This window comes from Felis catus, chromosome A1, assembly GCF_018350175.1.
Source record: "Felis catus isolate Fca126 chromosome A1, F.catus_Fca126_mat1.0, whole genome shotgun sequence".
Taxonomy (NCBI): Eukaryota; Metazoa; Chordata; class Mammalia; order Carnivora; family Felidae; genus Felis; species Felis catus.
The window spans coordinates 188310812-188328681 of record NC_058368.1 but is presented as its reverse complement, the minus strand read 5'-3'; positions in this window follow the sequence as shown (position 1 = coordinate 188328681).

Genomic DNA, 17870 nt, shown 5'->3' with positions numbered 1-17870 from the left:
AGAAACAAGTAACATGAGTAACAACACGAAAATGAGATTGAAAGCGTGTTGGAAAGAGCTGAAAGCCTTAGGGGCATGCTTCAGGAACCGCACTGTTGCTGTTTGGCTGCCCCAAATTTTGTATTCTGCTGGGTGTAGCACGCTAGCTAAAGAGAGGTAGAATTCCACTGTTGGAGGGGTGGAGCCAAGAGCCCCCGGGACCGGGCACCAGGGGAGAGGGGTAGATCCTGGGAAAACCGGAAAGAGAAAGTAGTGATGTCTATAGTAGACCAACAGTTTTTCTGGGTAGTATGTGTTATAACCCTCTCTCCACCCTCCGGTTCAATTTACAATGACACCTGCATTAATCTCCAGCGTATGGGGAATTAAGTTTGTTCTGAGGGGTGTGGCAGAGTGCTGAATGTTAACTCAAGGTTGGCCTTAAGCCGGAGCAGAGGCAGTCAAAGGGACCCCTGCACGTATTGACTGTATACAGATGCAGGGACCTGCTTACCTCTATAGATCTCACCATCCACAGGAAATAAAAAAGTGATATACAGAGAGCACTCAGATTACTGTATTAGTGTGAAATAATAAGAAAAAAAAAACTGGTTGGTATAAACCTGTCCTCCCACCCTTACCCCCTAGAAAGAGAAGCCAACACTGTATAGTGAAAGTCAAGTTGAAGGAGATTATGTGGGATCTTTTGCAATGGGAGGAGGAGAAAGGAAATATTTCTTAAGACTAGAGAGAGCCAGAAGTTGTTGACTCCTCGAGACCGGTGTTCATTTTATCTATTGCTTCTTAAAGGAACACCCCAAAACTTGGTGGCTTAGAACAACAACATTTATTTTACTCATGAATTGGCAGGTTGGCCAGGGGTTGGTGGGAACAATGCACCTCTCTCTCTCTCTCTCTCTCTCTGTCTCCACTCAGCTGGGGCGTCTGGAAGGTTGGGGCTGGAGTCCTCTCAAGTCTGTTTGCTCACATGCCTGACAATTAATACTGGCTGTCAGTGGGGCCTTCACTGGGGCTGCCGGCCAGAACACGTACACTTCTCATGGCCGGGGCTTCCTCCTTGCCACATGGTGGCTGGGCTCCAAGGGCAAGCATCTTGGGAGAGAGAGCCGGGCAGGAGCTGTGTTACCTTTTCTAACCTAGCCTGAGAAGTCCCACAGCCTCCCGTGGACTACGTTCTAGTCACCACATGTATTAATCTGCTAGTGCTGCCATAGCAAAGCACCACAGACTGGGAGGCTTAAGCAACAGAAATTTATTTCTCACAGTTCTGGAGGCTGGAAGTCCAAGATCAAGGTTTTATCAGGATTGGTTTCTTCCGAGGCCCCTCTCCTTGGCTTGTGGAGACTGTCGTCTCCCTGTGTCTTCATTTGGTCTTCCCTTGGTGTGTGTTTTTGGGTCCTAATCGTTTCTCATAAGGACCCACCCAAATGGCCTCAATTTAACTTATTTACCTCTTTAAAGGCACTATCTCCAAACAGTCACCGTCTTAGGTACTGGGGGATTAGGGCTTCAATGCATGAATTTTATGGGGCAGCGGTGGAGGGAGAGACATAATTCAGCCTGTAACACCAAAGCTAGTCCATATTCAAAGGGAGGGGAATTAAATTCTCCCTTTTGATGGGAGGAATGTTAAGGAAATTGCAGATGGGTGTTAAAAGCACCACAACTGGGTAAGTGTCAGGGTTTTGGCAAGTCCTGTAGCTGGTGACACCCAGCACCCTGAACATGTTTAGAATCTCAGAGAACAGTCAGATTGTAGCTTCCAGGAAAGACCCAGTGCCCAAAGGTGTGAGCAGGATAACACTACCTCTTGTCATCAGAAGGGTCACTGGGGTGAGGTGGCTCAGGACCCTTCTCCTGTTACCCAACGTCCAAATAAGTTCCTGGAATCTGGTATGAATTCAGGGAGTGGAAGGGCTCTCAAAATCATGACTCAGATTGAATTTCCCATCAACCTGGTGAGGGCTGAAGAGCTAGGCTTATTTAGACTTGAAGTAACGTGATGTTCCTTCTAACTGAGCTTTGAAGCAGAGTTCATACTCGTTCCTTGCCATCAGCACATAAGGATTACAGTGGGGTAGGAATGATACAAGCTTCTGCCTTTAGGTAGCTCTGTGCTGTTTCTCCTCCATTCTCTTGAAAAAGTGAGGAGACAGAATTCCCAGCTCACCATCTCCATTCTGACAGGCTATTCTAAGCATTTCCCCCAACAGCTACTGCTGTGGGCATGGTTTAAAAAATAAAATCAGGGGTGCCGGGGTGGCTCAGTCGGTTACGCATTCCACTCTTGGTTTCGGCTCAGGTCGTGCTTTCACAACTCGTGGGTTTGAGGCCCACATCAGGCTCTGCGCTGGTAGCACAAAGTCTGCTTGGGATTCTCTCTCTCCCGCTCTCTCTGCCCCTCCCCCACTCATGCTCTCTCACTGTCTCTGTCTCTCTCAAAAATAAATAAACATTAAAAAATAAAGACGTAATCTTACTGTTTAAAAAAAATAAAAGTAAAAACAAATAAAAAATAAAGTCAAAATGACCTTGTTAGGTGGGATGGGTTAGGAAGTGGGCATTGACTCGGAGGCAGACCATGGGGCAGGGTGAGTATATCCCTGTACCACCCACCTCCCTCCCACCCGGCCCAAGCGTATCCTTTCTTACAGAACCTGAATGATTTTCCACCTCCCTTGTTATATTCCTTGAAATGCCACCAATATGAGATTCTCTCCCACCAATATTCCTCTGAAAGCCTTAAGAGGTGATCAGTTAGTTCATTAATTTTGTAACAGGTCAAATCAGGGACTCATTACTAACTCTCTCTTTAGTATGAAGGGGCCTTGGTTTCCCCTGAGCGAGATGGCCGAGCTATTTACACCCATATAGTTAGGAGCACAGTGGCCCCCTGGGAGGAAAGGGACAAAAAATTCCAGCTTAATCTCCTGGAGGTTCAGAGTTATCAAAATTTGCTTGATGGTCTGTAGTGACCTCACCATTGTGGAAAGGGCCACGAGGCCCCAGAAAGAGAACTCTTTCTGATGGTGAAGATCAGACCGATGGGCTGTGTTTTGCTACAAAGGTGAGATATGAAAGAAGTGTTGTGCTGGGTCTGTGGGAGTGGCCGACCCAGCACCGTCCCCAGTACTCACAGCTGGAAGACACAGGCTCACACACCTTCCATCCACCCTCTCTCAGCCTCTGTCACCTCTGAGTCTCCAGCTTCACAAAGGACCAGCCGGGCAAAGAAATGCTGTCTGAAATGGACCATCTCACTGCCGATTCTTCCCGCATCATGCTGGTCTCCAGAAAGAAAAAAAAATTAATACAAATTAAAATGTAGAGACAAATGATAAAACAGTACATAGTATCTGCAACACGTAGAACAGACAAGAAGGTCATTTCCTTACTTTACAAAGAGCTCATACAAACCAATAAGAATAAATATGAACAAACCAACCGAGAAATGGGCAAAGGATATAAAAGACAGTTCAGAAAAAAAAATGCAATAACCAATAAATGCACGAAAAGATGTTCAGCTTTCTTCTAATCAAAGCCATGCAAATCTAGGCAGCAATGAGATGACATTTTTCACCTATCAGATTGGAAAAAATCTGAAAAGCTTGATAATACTCCGTGTTGTTGAGTAAATAAGGAAACAGGGACACGCATTCACAGTCAGTGAGCATATAACTGATATAATATTTTAGTCGGGCATTTTGGCAATAATTGGAAGTGTGTATACCTTTTGATCCATGGGTGATAGTTTAACCCACATATATATATTCACAAATATAACTACAGGAATGTTCACTGCAATATTGTTTCTAGAAAGTAAAAACGGGAAAGGGCCATAAATAGGATTGGTTATTACAATCATGGCACATCCATATGATGGAATATTATGCAGCCATTAAAAAGAATGTGCTATCATATGAGGACTTGAAGAGACAAAACAGATGAACAAACGGGAAGGGAAACAAAAATAATATAAAAACAGGGAGGGGAAAAAACAGAAGAGACTCAAATATGGAGAACAAACTGAGGGTCGCTGGAGGGGTTGTGGGGGGGGGATGGGCTAAATGGGTAAGAGGCATTAAGGGATCTACTCCTGAAATCATTGTTTCACTATATGCTAATTTGGATGTAAATTAAAAAAAAATTAAAAATAAAATTAAAAAAAAATCACACACCCACAAAAAAGAATGTGCTAAACAGTTTCCAAGCTATTGATGGAGAAAATTGAAGTGCAGAACTGTGTGCACAAAGTGGTCCCATGTGCGAATGAAAGAAAGAATATATATGCTAGCACGTGCATAAAACATTTCTGGAAAGATTCACACAAAACGTTTTGGGAATAAGGTAGCTAAAAGTGAGAGAAAGCAATTTTACTTTTTGTTTCATACAATTTTACTATATTTATGTTTTTTTAAATCATGTCTTTTATTTATTTCTTTTTTTAAGGTTTGAAGAAATCCTCCTGTAGTACAGTAGCCTATTTACATGTCTGTGTTCCGTATAAGTCTGAACTTACTGGTTAGGGTGATACCCAGCAGAAGGGATCCCTGTGCAGGGATGGCACTTGGTAATGCCAGCCTGATTTATGACATCACATTAGGTACTGGAGGGAGGCTTGGGAAGCTGATCCTCCATGAACAAAGTGGAAGAAGACAGTGAAGTATCTGGATGAGTGTTGAACTCCCCTGTGCTTACAGGCTGGTGGCATCTAGAAAAACTTGGATCATGAGAATATACGCTTTCTCTCCAGTCTCCCAACTCTGGTCAGTTCTGGTTAAAGTTTTAGGTAAAATTGTAGTCTGGGGCACAAGTTAAATAGGCTGTCCACTATTGAATGAAAACAGGGTTTTGTAGATGTCAGTTCTTGAGCATAAAACACCAAGGACAAAAGAACAGTCCTTCAACTTTACCTACCATCCTGTTGCTTAAGGCCCATGCAATGGACGAGATAGAAATCCTGTGTGATGATTCTTTGTAAGAGCAGAACGAAGATGCACGGCATGAGAAGATGCTTTCTTGCAACGAACACCAGCAAGACAAGTGTAACCCTATCATGTCAGTGATCCACATCTTCCCATTTGAGAGCCAAAGTGTGTGGCCAAAGAAAGAGTGCGATAGTTTCAAATAAACCCGTTTTTTCCCCTCTAATTCTTATTTACTATGGAAATAATGCATAGTTTATAATGATAATTCTCAAACTTTAGCAGGCATCAAACTGGAAAACATTTTAAAAGAGATTGCTGGGCCCCATCCCCAGACTATCTGATTCAATAGGTCTGAGATAGGGCCTGAGAATTTGTATTTCTAGCACATTCTTAAATGATGTTGATACAAGGGGTCTTGGGACCTCACTTTGAGAACCACTGGTTTATAAGGACACAACATCTGTTTTTTCTCTCCCATCAACAACCCTCACATCCTTTAGCTGTCCTCATGATCTCTTTTTGAAACTCACCTAAAAAACCGTCTTCTTTTATGACTCCTAAATCTCGTACCTCTCTTTCCCTTTTCTGGCCATGTGCACATACCAAAGAACCCTTCTGGCAATGGCAGCAGACTCCCTGAAGGAGTGTGGAGAGGAAAAACCTAATCAGGCAGATGAGGAGAGGACTGGGAACACTCACGTGTTAATTTTCAACTTCTCACCAGGCAAGGGGACATTAATCTTCTATCAGGGACTGGGCATACCAGCAGCATGCAGCAATGGGTAGCTTTGCTCTCTGAATCTGCCCTGTGGCTGCCTAAGGATGGGTGCCATAGAGGGTCCTTGTGGCCTCATTTCCAGAAGGGAAGTTTTGGCAAGAGTAGAGAAAAGCCATCGGAATGTTTGTTTTTAAAAGCTCCCTCAGTGGGGCCTGGCTCCCTGCAGAGCCCTTTCAGTCCCTCCCCTGTTTCTCATTCCCCAACTTCCAGGGCCTCTCCTCTACCTCCTCAGCTGGATGGCTACAGAGGGCTGTGTTCTTGGGCAGGAGTCAGAGCACACTTACAGGGCTTATCCCAGAGGGGACCAGGGGCCCTGGGGAAGCAGGAGTAAGATAATTCTTTTGTTGGAAGATAGTAAGGCTTTTCTTTTTCTCCCCATTTTCCCAGTGGGAAAGGAAGGAAGGAGAGGTGGAAGGGAGGAAGGGAGGGAGGGAGGGAGGAAGGAGAGAAGGAAGGAAGAGAAGGGAAGGACAGAAGGAAAGAAAAAAGGAAGGAAAGAAGGTAGAAAGTCAGGAAAGGAAAGGAAGAATCTGGTTAGAGCTTACTTAGGCAGTATGAGCTGAACAAACCCTATTCAAAGAGCCATCTTTCCTCTCTGAGTGACACTAATCTCTTAGGTAGATGCAGTTCTTGTCCGGATTCAAAAGTACTTTTCTAGAAGGAGGAGAAACTCAGTCTAGTGATCAAACATGTGGTGTCCTAGAGCAATGCATTCTAAATTTTGAAGGTATAGGGATCTTGGTAAAATGCAGATTCTAATTCAGTAGCTCCAGGTGGGGCCTGAGTGAGACTTGGCATTTCTACCATCTCCCAGGTGATGCTCTGCTGCTGGTCTGTGGACCACACTTTGTGTAGCAAGTGTGTAGAGTACTTAGAACTAGAAGCAATCTTAGAGATAAGTTTGAATCCTATCTTTTCACAAATTAGGTAACTAGAACCCCGACCAATTGTGTGACTTCCTCAAGGCCACAGATGTGTGCCATGGCAGAACCAAGTCTAGAACTGGGTCCTCACAGTTCGGTACTTTTTCTACTTCCCCAGGAAGCAAGGAAGGAATCGAAAACAGGTACCAGAAACACTAGAATATGAACATTTAAAAAAGAACCTCTGGGGGAGCCTGGGTGGCTCAGTTGGTGGAGCCTCTGACTTCAGCTCGGGTCTCAATCATGCGGTTCACAAGTTGGAGCCCGGCGTTGGGCTCTGTGCTGACAGCTCGGAGCCTGGAGCCTGCTTCGGATTCTGTGTCTCGCTCTCTCTCTGTCCCTCCCCTGCTGGTACTCTGTCTCCCTGTCTCAAAAATAAATAAGACATTACAAAATAATAAAAATAAAAGAATAAATAAAATAAAAGGTTCCTCTTGACCTGGGGAAGCCAGCAGCCAAGTCTACTCTGCCAGTGGTCACCAAATTGGGGTCCTGGAATTCACTAAGGACCTGGTTGCTACTGACCCATCGCCTAACAGCCACAAATGTGAGAAAAGCAAAAATTTTGGTGTTTCCCCAAGTCCTGGTTGGGCCTGGTAACTTATGGTGGTTGTCAAGTTAGAATCTTAAGTGGGTCCCATTAGGTACCTCCTGGAAAGGCAGAATTGCCTGGAATATGAGGTTGGGGTAGAGCGGCCAGAATCCTCATCAGGGCAAAGCCTCAGAAGAAAATCTGAACAGCTGATGGATATATTGGAAGCCCAAGGATGTTCGATTCCTGAGAGCCCTCGCACTTCCTGGGCCCTACTTCTTTCCTAAGAGGAGGAGTACTCTTCCTCACTGTTTTGAAGGTAGCACTTTGTCCAACACAGCTGGGAATCCTGGAACTGGAAGTAAAACTTTCCAGGAGGGAAAATATTTGTTCTGCTCTGTTGACCAGGCCAAACCACTGTGGTGAGCTGGGTTACTACAGGAAGCGCCCCTGAGTTGGATGTTTAAAGACGCACATTTCAGGCCTGGCTTTGCTAATTATCAGGCCTAGAAAGGGTTTCTAGGCAATGGGTACCATTCATTCCTTCACGTCCTTCACTCACTTACTCATTTATTCAGTCAATCAACAAACACTTACTGAACACCAACTCGTGTGCCAGAGTTCAAAGACACAAAACCCCCTCTATGCTCTCAAAGGATTCACAGTGTAATACGGGAAATGGATGAATCAACTACTAATTACAATATAGCTATGAGAGGGGCAGGAAACACAGTGTTTGGAACATAAAGGAGAGAGCGACATAAGATTTGCTGGTGGAAGAAGGCTTCCCAGAAGAGGTGTTAGTTGAACTGAGTCTTGAGGGAAAAGTGGGAAAGATTGGGGTCACAGAAAGAGCTGTCTAGGCAGAGAGAACAGCATGCACATGGCCAGGCCTTTTAACTGCTCAGATCACTCAGGGGATGGGAAGTTGTTACATTTGGTCAGACCACAGGGTTGGGATAGTGTAATGTCCGTGGGGCCAGGTCACAAAGGCCCAATTTCAATTAGACAAAGCTGTGAAGAGAGATTTTATGTGATTAGTTATAATAACAGTAACTGTAATCCTAATCATAATAACTGCATTCATTAAGCCTATTGCTAGTATTTAATCCTCACAGCTAATCTGTGAGATAGGTGCAGATATCATATCTGTGGTAGGAATGTGGAATTTGAGCCAGAGAGCACGAGTAACTACTGTTCTGATACAGCCATGCTCTCAACCCCACCAGATTCAGAACACCCTTTCATCACAAATATCTCTCACCCCCTTTGTTATTGTGAAATGAAGTTCAAACATCATATCCATTTAGATACATAATTTTTAAAGAAGATATTGTAATGCCTCTCTGTAATATAAATAAAAAAGAAAAGAAAGATAATTTATGATAGAGTAATAAGAATTGCAATGTAGAAAAATGTAGACCTGACTATTCTGGAAGCATTATGAAATAGTTGATGGTTGCACTTCAGATATAGAGTCACCTTGAATGCGACAGTTCAGACGCAGACTGATATCTCCGTGTTTAAAGAATGAAGTGAACGCTCTGACCCACAGTGCTCATGGGGAACGGATTTTCTGAACCTGCGTGGGTTGTCCTGGAGGGTTTCTCGTACCTCCATCTTACTGACAGCCTCTCAGTGGTGACATCTGGCGGATTCCCTGTCCCTTGGGTTTACTGCAATTTGGTAGTTGGATGTTGAATCTTGATTAAGCTCACAATCACTTCTTTGGCAAGGCTGCTTCATTGGTAGTGCTTTGATTGGGGCGTCTGATTTTCTCTGCAATGTGAGCAGTCATTGATCGTTGCTTGGATCCATTGATTCATATTGCAAAATGATGAAGGACTAATTCTGAGTTCCATCTTTTTTTTTTTTTTTTTAATTAGCTAGAATACCTCTATGCAGAGAAACTTCTCTTCATCCACTATCTGGTTATGTCAAGGCATAGTTCTTACCAAAAAATATAATTAATGCTAATTCTTTCCTCTTACTTTCCAGTTTTCTAAATAATATGTTGATTCTACAGCAACGTGTAAGGGTGATTAATAAATGTTTTTAAGCATCATGAATTTAAATACATTAGATGTGATTTGCAGGTTAGATGCTCAAATTATTCCAACTTTGGTGAATGGGAGCCTCTGCAAGTCGGTTCCCGAGTCCTTTTGACACAATCCTAGTAATCTTTGATAGCTTCCTCGCTTCCTGGTGTGACAAATTTTCCAGGCTTATTTTGTACATTTTCTGCCTGGACATGAAATCAGTCATTTCTCCAAGGAGCCCTGGTTTCTTTTAGTGAAAAATGGAGTTTAGAGATAATAATCTAGACCAAGCGGGACTCACTTCTGGATTATTGTTCCTAGGCCCTTTCAGTGGATAGAACTAGGAAATATGTATCATACTGATATGCATCATACAGATCGCTTTTATTCAGAGGGTTTTTCCTTACCACCATCTGTCTTACATCTGTATTTCTTTGCTCCTGTGTTGAAAGTCCTGGTTTTCCATGATACTCACAAGAGTATTCATTCGATTTATCCCGCACTACATTCACAACAGTCTTGGAATAACCCTAGCAACACTACCACCACCAGTTAAATTACTAAAGACAGTTGTTTTCACCAGGTCCTTTGTCCTTAGGATAAATCTTAGTAGGGACATGCAGCCAGGTAGTGGTGCTTTAAAGACACTTCAACGTGTCATATGATTATGCCAACAACTGGTTACATATTTAAATTCCTTTGCTTCATTTGATCTTGGAATTTTTAGGGAGTGCTTTTTAAAACAAGATATATTAAAAAGAAGCCCCTGTCACTTTCACCCGGTTCCTTCCCTCTTCCTGTAAGAAATCACGTAAAAACTTTTACAGTGGATCTTTCTGTTGCATCGATATTGAGATGGGTATAGACACATGGGATTGTGTGAAGTTTCTGGACATGACAGACTCTGTTTTGACAAAAGCTCCATTTTCCTTGCTAGAAAAGATGGCTAATGGATTCTTGAACTGTGCATAAAGACCCTTGGACCAGGCCAGAAGCAGCAATGGTTTTACAGGCAGTAGTTCATAAAGTCAATGGGACAAGCAGCCTCCTGACCATGAAACTGTTGGTACAGGTTTTCTGAAGACAAAATAGCTAACTAATGCATACCAGGAATGGTTTAATATCAGTAGTATAGTCCATCAGTATGTAACCAACCTGTTAGCACCAATTGACAATTTGTTTCTCTTTTATCCAAGTCATGTAATTGCCCACCTCCCTCTTTCTCATAAAAACTCCTCGTCTTCACCCTGCAGGCAGGAGACACTTTCCTGGTTATTGCTGGAATCTGTGCTCTCCCAGTTGCAACCTTTGTATCCCAAATAAATGTTTGATGCCTCTCATTGTTGGCTCTTTATTTTCAGGTTGACAGACAAATAATGTTTCATGTGTCTAACTTGTATCCATATCTCCCTTTTCTTAGATAAATTGTAGTATATTGTACACATTATTAACCATTTTGCCTTTTTTTTAACTTCATGATGTATCCTGAATCACACACACACACACACACACACACACACACACACACACAACTGGGGTCAAATCCTATCTATGTCACTGTGTGACCTTGGGCGTGCATCTTATGCTCTCTGTGCCTTAGTTTCCTCATCTGTAAAATCAGAGTAGTAACCCACCTTTCAGGGTTGCCGTGAAAGTTGTGTACAGGCACTAGACTACTGGGTGGCACATAGTAGGCACGCAATGTATAGTAGTTCTAATGGTTTATAGATATTATATTTAATACATTTTGTGCATCTCCCATTTGGCAAGACCCTTGTCATTCTTCATCAATATCCCACAGTGAAGCTTAAGAGTGGTGGGTGGGCAATTTGAGAGTCATTGAATAAGGATTTACAGAATTAGAATGTTAGTACTGGCAAGAGCCCGGAGAAACGTTAGCAACCATCCTGCTTATTTAACAGGGAGAGAAATAGAGACCAAGAGAGACTAAGTGATTTGCCTAAGACCACCAACAAAGATGGGAAAAGTGCTGGTGATGCCCAGTTTAATTCTTTTTCAAGGTAACTTTTCTCTAAAGCAAAGTTCATCTTCCGCAGTTGGTAGGAGTTTCTCTGTACATTTCTGCCTTCTCTCTGTAAATGGAGAAACAGGGTGAGGCACGGGTCAGGGAAACTATGCCTTGAAGAAGAGTTTCTTCCCTCCCTTGGTATGCAAACATAGTAACAATGACTGGGGCTGATCTCTATCACTGAGCAAGTGCTCATGAATATATCCAGTTGGGAACTGTGGGTTGAGTTCAAGGAACAGTCCCTTGTCCTCAGGGGGCTTTAAAACAATTAAAACAACTTCAAGCTCATTGAAAAACCAAACATGGCTGTAAAAATGTGTGTCAGTGTTTAAAGTAATAATGCATTGTAATAGTATTATTTTCATTACAACCTTTGGAGACTGTTACTATTATGACTTCTGTTTTGTATACAAGGAAACTTAGGTTTAAGTAGGTTTTGTGACTTTCCCAAAGTTATGCAGCTAAGGAGCAGAAAAACTGGGTCTGTATTAAGGTCTGTGACTCCAACTCCCATGCTCTTAATAAGACGCCAGCTTTGGGGCTCTGGGTGGCTCAGTCGGTTAAGCGTCCGACTTTTGCTCGGGTCATGAACTCACATTTCGTGAGTTCGAGCCCCATATCAGGCTCTGTGTTGACAGATCAGAGCCTGGAGCCTGCTTCGGATTCTGTGTCTCCCTCTCTCTCTGCCCCTTCCCTGCTCACGCTCTGTCTCTCCCTCCTTCAAAAATAAATAAAACATTAAAAAAATAAGATGCCAGCTTTGAGTCAAGTAAACTAGAGCAGGGTTCTCAAACTTGAATGTGCCATTAGTCAGTGGAGGATCTTGTTAAAATGCAGATTTGGAGTCAGGAGTTCTGAGATGGAGCCCGAGAATCTGCATTTCTAACAAACCTCCAGGTGATGCTGAAGCTGCTGGTCCACAGACCACACTTGGCATAGCTCCACTCATGAGCTCCGTGGGCACGGGGAAAGTAATTTCTTTCAGTGCCAGGTTCTTTATCTATAAAGAGGGAGAAGGTAGTGCCCACATCATAGGGCTGCTGTTGTATAAAACAAATAATATATGTAAAGCTGTTGGCCACAGCACCTATGTGTCTGCAGTTACAAAAGTTACTCTGATAGCTTCTACTATAATGAAATCTCCACTGATTCCTTAAGAGGTGGGATGCTGGGCAGGAGCATTTTCACCTAAGATCTGCAGGTGACTCTCACCAATGCAAAAGTTCATCACCCTGCACTCTGTCTCTGTCAAGGACAGGAAAGTCCCCAAGCCAACTTGAGTTTTCCAAATCCCACAGACGTTTGGCTTAAATATGTTCAATTCAGGAAGCCATGTGGTGATGCGTCCTATGAAACTGTCGCTCCCCAAACAGCACAGACAATGAGTTTTATGAGGCAGCTTTCCTTGCTTTCTCAGCAAATGTCCATCGGAGGGCTCCTGTTTCTCCGCAAGGTGTCAGGACGGGACTCAAATCATCGAATCGTGAGTGTGACAATAACTCTACTTTCAGGGCATGCATGCCAGGAGATAAATGGGGAGAGGGTGGCTGGGTTGGAATGCTGAGTCATAGGCTCAGAGCCCTTGACGATGACCGAGGTTCCTGTGGGAAAGAAAACCATTTGTACAGCACACCATTTCCCTTTCTATGTCATGCCTCTGGCTGTAACCTGACCTGGATTTAGAATCTGAAGTTTTCATTTATTGAGTTTGGGAAATCCAATTCAACAAATCTTTATTGAGCATCCATCAGGCCGGGCACAACGCTAGGTGCAGAGACACATGACTAGCAAGACATTTAACATTCCTGGGAGGGGTGGTAGCAGGTGATAAGTATATAAACTAATGAATAAATAAGACCATTTTAGATCCAAGAAAGGCTAGGAAAGAAATAAGCAGAGAAATATAATAGGAAGGGACAGAATGAGACGGTATTTGAAGAGGGGTCGAGAAAGGCCTCTTTGAGGAGCTGATAATTAAGGTAAGCCTCAAAGCATGAGCATGAATTGGCCTTTCAAAGAGGAGAGGAAGAGCATCCCAGGATGAAAGAACAGCATGTATGAAAATTTTGAAGAGATAAAGAGCTTGGCTTGTTGGAATGGCTGGAAGAAATCCAATATGGCTGGGAAATATGTGTGTGTGTGTGTGTGTGTGTGTGTGTGTGTGTGTGTGTGTTGGGGAGGTGACCCCAAATGAGGCTCAAGAGATGACTAGCAGTAATGAATAACACTTCTTGAGGACTTAACAGTACGCCAGGCACTGTTCTAAGGGCTTTGCCTGTAATGTTCCTTTACGGTGAGAGACCCCTGGTCTAGCTTACTAAAACACCCCCACCCTACCTTCAACTTTGTAAACGCCTCACTCGCAGAGCCTGTACTCCCACTAGTTAACAAACAGGATTTCTGCGGTTAGACATCTGGACCCCGGGGGAGCTGTACAGGCTGCTACATAGATAACCGCTTTCCTCTCGCTTCTGTAATCTTGCTTACGCGCCCAACCATAGTAATCTTGCTTACGCGCCCAACCCTAACCGGAAGGTCCCTAGCCGCTTCGCAGCCCGGGCTCCAAGTTGCATCAGCCAAAAGAAACTTCATTTCCCAAGCTTCCCCGGGACGAAACTACCCACAACCCTAACCATCACCGAGCAGAGAGCCTACCACCAGCCTGTATGCAAATAAGACTCAAAATAGCATAAAAGACCTGTGACCCCGTTTATCGGGGCTCTCCCGCTTTCCAACACTGGGGAGCCCTGGTGCACCAGTAAAGACTCTCTGCCGACGTCGGAGTGCCGTGTGGTTCTTTGCGCCAACTCTCATTCCATAGGGCCTAGGAGCTTGGCTCCTAACAACGGCTCACAGCTCTTGTCGTAACCACTTCACAGATGCTGAAACTGAGGGACAGAGTGATTAACCAGGGTCAAAGTCAAGCAGGACTTAATCTACTAACAGTTTGCGGTGTCTGTACCCCGCAAAATGTGAGATCAGAAAACTTCCTTTGGGGACCCTTGCCCTTATGCCCTGCTTTCTCTGGACCCCTCTCCTCAGCCCCCTCCTCCTATTCCCACCCCTACTGGTTACACAGAATACTAGAAAGAAGACATTGAAAGGATGAGAACTGTAGAGGTGGGGAGTCTTCTAATTGTGGGACTACCACGTGGCCAGCTAAGTGTTGCTACTAGTTTTTCACTTCACGTATAATGATATTTAATAAACATTCATTAAGTGCAGTGTGGTGCAGTGGTTAGGGTAAGGCTATGGAACAGATTCAAGTGTCAGCTCCACCATTCATCATATATCCTGGAGCCTAAGAAGCCATCAGGTATAAGATATATCACTGGGTCAGGGGAGTAATGCTATGCTAAAAGTGTTCATTGGTTGTGAGATCATCTTGATTCCAGAGTTGTTCAAATGTGAAGGGGAATAAACATGGTGTTTTAGAATCAAGAAAGTGGTGTGACAGTGGGGTGATTTCTCCAAACCTTAGGTGTCTAATCTGTGAAATGGGTGCAATGACACCTATTTTGCTGGGTCATTGCGAGCAGTTCTAGATTTGTGAGCTCAGGCAGACTGAGTGTGTGCTTAAGGTACCAGCAAGGAAGGAAAGGAAATGTGAAAAGTTCAGCTTTGATGAACAAGTTCCAAATTTTGCAATGATACATCTAGAAAGAAGCTATTTTAATTTTGAGATGCATGCAGTCTTCTTTATTTGATTTACCACATGTAGTTGTTTTTATGTTGAATATGGTTGGAAGGCAGTCAGTCCACTGTAATCTCTTCTGTGTCCAAGTCTTCTGGAAGTCTTATCTGAGCCTTGCTGGGGAGAGTGAATGAAATGTTGCCTGGTGAGTGATGAGACATGCCTGGCACATAGCAAGGCTTTACAAATGTTGTTTTCATCATTATTTCTCCATTATGGGCCTTAGGTTCTCCACTGGGGAAACAGAGAGCCATGACTAGGGTGGCCATATAATTGTCACTCAAACGGATAATTTTAAGAGTACAAGAAAGTGTTATTATTTTTTTAATGTTAATTTATGTGTCTTGAGAGAGAGAGAGAGGAAGCAGGGGAGGGGCGGGCGGTGTGTGGAGAGAGAATTCCAAATGGGTTGTGCAGTGTCAGCACAGAGCCCATCATGGGGCTCGATCCCATGAACCGCGCGATCATGACCTGAGCTGAAATCAAGAGTCAGAGGCTTAACCAACTGAACCACCCAGGTGCCCCCAAAGTGCTATTATTAATTAAACAGTAAGGATGGGCATAAAATGTGACTGTCTCTGGCAAGCTAGGACATGTGGTTTCTGTAACCACAAAGTCCAGATCCTATTGTCTGGGAATTTACTGGCTAATGGGAGCTATTAACAAACTCCATTGTCTCCACATTTCAAGGGATTCAAAGCCCCTCCAAGGCATGGACAATAATCTACCTATTTAACATTTCTTTTTCGTTAAAGTCAAAGTTTCACATAACAAAAGATTTTGGTTTGAACATGTGATTTCATTGTAACAGAATTTTTCTTTGCAAATGCTTCTGCAAGACATGGGTATACTGATTCTCCGTGATGTAACAGTGAAATTCCTCTCCCATCTAGGGAGCAGACTCATTCTAAATTACAATGTTACAAGGAGAAGAAAGCCAAGTAATTTCAGACTCCACTAACCTGGGATTTGTATTAACTTGGGCAGAGGCTGGGACTGATATTCCCCTTTGCTTTAGCTATTGGTAAATGAATTTGTAAAAATGCATTTTTTCCATGTGCATGAAGAGAGGCTGGATACAGGGTTTAGAGGCACTTAAAACTACATGATAATAATAGCTGATGGATTTTGAGTGCTTACTGTGTCTCAGGTACTGGGATAAACATTTCATGTGTATTAAGTAATTTATCTAACTCTTCCCTAAACCCTATGAAGTTGGCATAAACGGTGGAAAACAAGGTTTAGAGAGGTTTGCTTCATTTTCCACAGTTGGTAAGAAAATGAAGCCAAGAAGCAAACTACCAGTCTTCTCTACCTCTCCAGAAAACTGAAATATTTTACTTCAGGTCAGTTGACGTAACAGGGGATGAAGAAGAAATAAAACAATGTAGCCCAAACCTTACCTTCACGTAGAAGCCCACAGTACTTTGTACATAGAGCTTATATTCTAATTACAAATTTTCATTTTTGTCTTCCCTCTAGACTTAGAGCAACTCGTATGTAGATCTGTCATATTTGGTGCCTAGCATGTCATCTAGTGCTCATGACTTTTTTTATTAATTGATTTAACAAATACTTATTGTAGTTGATATTTTATAATATACATATTTTATAATATCTATTCTGTATCTAATAATATATTTTATAATATATTTTTATATATTATGTATGTTATATATAATATATAAATTTTATGATATATATTTAATATATTTCAGAATATATATTTAATATATTTTATATGTATTTTATAATACATATTTTTATGAGATATATTTATATATTATATATTTTAGAGTATATATTTAATATATTTTATAAAATATTTATAGATTTTATAATATATATTATAATATGTTTTAATATATTTAATATATATTGCATGTGTTATATATTATATAATATATAAAACTGAATAAGTATTTATTGTAGGCACTCTCTCAGTGCCAAGATGAACAATACTCACTTGACTCTTGTCCTCATTGAGCTCATTATCCCACACTCCTGATGCATCATTGTTCAATGAACAGTTGAGGAAGGATAGATCGAGCCACCAAGCTGGAAGAGACTTAAATGTCCTCCAATTTCTCCCCAGGGTCAGGTAGTACAGAACCCTTAAGTTGAGGATAAGAAAGAAAGGTGGGCTGTTGACTAAGTAAGTAAAATCAACATAAATTTTTTTCAAATCCCAAGGTGTTCACAAATTGTTTGAGGCTCTTGTGAACCATGCTGATTCCAGGCGCTGCTCCCAGAAGATATTCTTTAGCGGGTCTGAGGTACTTGCCGATAGTTGATTCACTTACTGAACAGATAGTTCTTAAGATCCTCCTGTGTGCCAGCCACTGTTTTGGACCTTGGGGTTCAGCAGTTAATAAACTAGATGTGTCTTTACCCTGAAGAACCTTATTACCTATCGCAGTGGAGCAGATAATGATGAATAAATAAGATCATTTCAACCTGGGGAGAACGTTACGAAGTGGGTGATGGATTGAAGAATGGCTGGGAGAAAGGGGTGGGGGATTACTGTATGCTTGAGACTCTCTGAAGAACTGGCATTTGAGTTGATCTCTTGAACCATGAGAGTGAAATGGCCACACAGAGCTAGGGGAGAGGAGGTTCTGATGGATTGCTGTGTTCAAGGAACAGAAAGGAGACCTGTATTGGACTAAAGTGAGCTACGTGATGATGTCAGAGAGATAGGCAGGGACCACAGTGATGAGTTTGGACTTTACCCTAAGAAAAACGTGAAGCCTTAGAAAGCAGTGAAGCAGCAGAAAGCCATAATCCTACGCTTTGAGAAACACTGACCGTGGGGCCTTGCCTCAGCCAAGGAAACAGGCTTCCGGGAATCTCACCTTACTGCCTTTCCACCCTGTCCCCACCATTTGCTCTCCTCAGAGCAATGTGCAGTCGTGGCTAACTTTCTCTGTCCCTGTTATTAACTGAG